General features: G+C 41.2%; 1 long non-coding RNA gene across 1 annotated transcript; it reads left to right on the forward strand.

Annotated features, from left to right (window-relative positions):
- The first annotated feature begins 1288 nt into the window (after nt 1-1288).
- On the forward strand, nt 1289-2027 carry LOC132455536 (uncharacterized). The gene is made up of 2 exons (XR_009525274.1): nt 1289-1545; nt 1856-2027. It is a non-coding gene; the product is annotated as an uncharacterized LOC132455536 (long non-coding RNA).
- Nucleotides 2028-4122: the final 2095 nt, after the last annotated feature.

Genomic DNA, 4122 nt, shown 5'->3' on the forward strand with positions numbered 1-4122 from the left:
TGGGCAAGCTTTTCAGGAATAGCGTGAACTGAAAGAAAAAGAAGACTGCAAATCAGACTCCGACTTGGCCGTGTTGCTTTTGAAATTGAAAGTACCCTTGGTTGAACTTTGTCCTTGTGGTATTCTTGATGTTGATAGTCTCTGTACACATGTGTTTGATCAAACCATTTTGTTGTGAGCCCTGTAAAAATTGTTTTCTCGACCGTTTTGTTGTGAGCCCTGTATGTTTCTAGCTTGCTTGGTTGCAACCATATAAACACCTTTGTTTCCATTGGTGTTTTGCTGTTCGTCTGTCTCGCCCCCCTGATACAGACTGAATCCCCGAATCCAGGTTCTTGTTTATTTAGATTATTATGTTGGCCAACACTCTCACTGATTGTTCTGTTCAACCTAAGATAAAACAATTATAATCTAGGATATAAATTCTCCCCGTCAACTATAAAAAAGGATGGCTTTATGTTTATTGCAATACAAATACACCATTTTAAAAATGTATAACCTTGCCTACACTTCATGAACATTTACTTCGGACATGGCTCCTCCACGCATTCGCCGGCTTCTTTGAAAACAAATGCACATGGCTCGCGTAGAAGTGCATGGGGAAGGGTCGTCAACGAGTTGTTACGACAGTGTTGGAAAATATCTACTACGAAGCTGTAGGGGGCGCTGTGTAGAGAAATGTGCGTGCCAAAACCAAGAAAACAGCGAAGAAATTCCCGAAGTTGCATAGTGGGCCTTTAATACAAGTGATTTCCGTCCCAGGCAGCGCGGGCGTTGGGCCTGCGGCCATAGACATCTTATAGATAGACGGAGCATTGGCTGCTGGGACGCGAGAAATACGGCCGCCATCTTGGAGTGGTCAACTGGGAGCAGAAACAGCAGCAGAAACAGGATGCCGGGCTGTTGTTCAGCGTATTCCTGCTCAAATCGGCGGACAATCCATAATAGGAATCGGGGGATTACTTTTCACAAGCAAGATTTAACATTACCGTACTATTGGTATAATTAGTATCGAATAATAAAACACGCCAATCCATGTGGCCTTTATCATAGCTACACGTATGACAAAAAACCGCATGAAAATCAGTGGTATTCAGTGAGGTATGATTAATTAAATGCGCTGACAGTTCATTCCTCCAGCCAAACGGATTACACTGAGTGGAGCCAGAGAATGTCTAATATGAGGAGAATGGGCACTCGCGGGTTAGTTCCGGTTTTCTGGACTGGTTGCAGTAATAATCTCTGACCACGGGGGGCGCCCGTAGGCGAGTCCAGAATGAATGGGCGCCAACAGGGTTTTATCCTCAGAATCCACTTTTCTCACGATGTAATTTTTTGTCAAGTAATTTGAAAGTTGCTATCAAAAGGTGGGGCTAAGATAAAAACTCAGCTGAATATTGCATTTTTTAAGGTCACGTATCTGTTCTAAAAAGGCGTTAAAAACATGCGATGACGTCACACATTGTCATACTGTCAGAGGTACTGCTTTACGGCAGTTTCTAAAGCACTTCCCTTTTCCCGCAACGATAACGCCAGCTGTTGGAGGTAAGGCTTTTTTTTGCTTAATACCCTAGTTACAGAGTTTTAGTGAGCTAATGTAAAAAAAAGAAATGCGCGAATGTTTTACATATGTATGTTACTTACAGAGAGTGTTTTTTCTAATCCTCACTAGTGCCGATGATAAAGCTTTTTTTTTTTGTAACGATTATGAGCCATTTCTTTCTCCTAAAATAGAAACCTGGATTAGAATCATAATTTTAAGACTGCATCAATTTAGTTTACATCAGTAAACAATCTGCTAGAGAGCAGTGTTCTGTTGTTCTCCTCATGCCTCTTCCTTTCTCGATCTCTACAGTCGGACCTTGATGCTGTGACAACGGACAAGTCTTCTTCCTCTGTCCTTTTCCCCTGCCTCTGTTCAGTATGTTCAGTGTTGTTAAATCATTTCTCTTTTTTTTTTATTAGTTACTGTTCTTATTGTGTTCTTGTTAGTGTGATGTTTGAATAAACTTGCCTGTTGCAATGTTGGTATAATGTTTGTATAATTACTGTTATACAACTGTTACTGTTTCAATGTGACCCAGACCATATTTCTCATTTAACAAACATGTGTAGCTTATAATGTGTTGCATGGCAGAGCAATCATTTTCAATGGCTTAAAACAAACCCATCTGTAAAGATCAGTGAATGCATAGAAATCAAAGACAAGTGGTGTAGATGGTTTTCCCTCTGTGCAAGGTCATTAGCCCAAGTCCTACAAAAAAATAACGACTGTAATAGCAGATGTTGAAGTTGTTAAATCGTTAACTAACCATTTGTATGGAACAATCGGTTAAGGTAAGTTAAGTGCTTGAGTCTCGACACTTTAGAGAATGTCTAGCGCGCAACTTGAATAAGCCATGTGCGATATTACCCGGGCTCCAGCGCAACTTTCCTTACCAGGTGAAGCCTCAGGTAGCCTAGGACCATTCATACAGGAGCAAGCAAGAACGTTACCTTTTTCTGTCCTTGGGAAACGAAAAGACGGACAATCCGTTTCCACTGTTATCATTGCACATTTACGAGGCATTTCTTTTTTAAACTATCTTTATTTTCGAAAAATAGACAATGACAGATTAAATGATATTGAGCGGGATATTGACTGTATTATTTAAGGTGGTCATACCGTACCTACCATGTATATAACACATTGAACATTGAACACAAGAAATGGAAGAAATTCCATTTCTGCCCATGTACTTTCACCATACATACTATCTAAAAAATAAATGGGCCTGCAGGAAAATATAAATACAGTACGCAAAAATTGAGCTAACACGTTTCTAATTGCTCTTCAGCTTCAGATGCCGTCAAGAGGGGTCTCTGGTCGTAATCAGTCGCAAGTCCGTCCCTGACCAATCAGCATTCATTAGCAGAATGCTAGCGTGTATGGCCAACAACGGCCCAAACTGTAAGAAATCGAAAGGACATAAGTACTCACTCATTTGACTTTTGAACCATAATCTATATCGAACTTGCGGAATCGACAATAAAATTTGCAATATTTCAACGACAAGCAGGTGAAAGAGGCATAATTAGCCGTCTAGCCCCATAGACTCCCATTCAATCTGGACTCGCCCGCGATCACCCCCAGTGGATGTCTCTTGGAACTACAACCAAAATCGGTACAATGGCAGAGTTGCCAACTCTCACGGTTTCACCGTGTGACACACTCTTTTGCCTGTTTACACACGCACACACGCCACACATCCAATTTCTCACGGCAAAATAAATAAATAAATATTTTGAGACGCGTTCGTTCCTTTCCAAACTACCCGACGGTAGATGGCGCTGTTGAGCGCCACTGAACCTGCATCCGAAGTTAGCGACAGAAGAATAGTGAGACGGCGGGAAAAACTACCTTGAGAAGTCAGATGGGAATGTAAACTCTCATCTGAGACGTTACTTACAAGGTATGTTACAATGAAATGCATTTCAATTGAGAACTCACTCTCTTAAACTTTAAATCTTGAAATTATTTGTTTGTGTTTGTGCGTGTCTGTGGACTTGATTTAGTGTGGTGACCTTAACATAAATAATAGGCTACAAGAAATGTGTGCAATAGAAGTAGGCATGTTCTTATAACTGAGAGTAGAGTTATTAAACCAACATGATCGCCATTTTAATTCTTTAAGGTTTCAAAGATGTCCCGTAAGAGACCTTTGACAGGACAAAAGCGAAACCTTTTGTTTTATTTAAAGAAGCAGCCAAGTGAAAAAAGACAGAGAAACACATTGACAGAACAGCCAGAACAGTGTTGGGAAAAACGGTCTGTCTAGCTACTGGACCAGATAAAATGAGACGGAGAGGTAATAAAGTCTATCGGCACGAGGACCTTGGATTTATTAAGTAAAGTGGCAGCGGTTATACAGAGTCATAAAGCGTGAGAAATCGAATATGTCTAAGTCCCTAATCAGCACTGATGGTTCATCTGGAGCTTCGCCTCCGTGGAAGGTCTGCTTCAGAAGAAGGTGAAGAGTCCCTGTGTGATGCAGTCTTATGCTGTATCCTCCTCTCGATGAGGTGTGTGCGTTTGAGGTGTGTGCGGTTCTGTGTGTTTTGGCTCCCAGGCCCTGAGAGAGC

The sequence above is a fragment of the Gadus macrocephalus genome, chromosome 4 (assembly GCF_031168955.1).
Source record: "Gadus macrocephalus chromosome 4, ASM3116895v1".
NCBI lineage: Eukaryota > Metazoa > Chordata > Actinopteri > Gadiformes > Gadidae > Gadus > Gadus macrocephalus.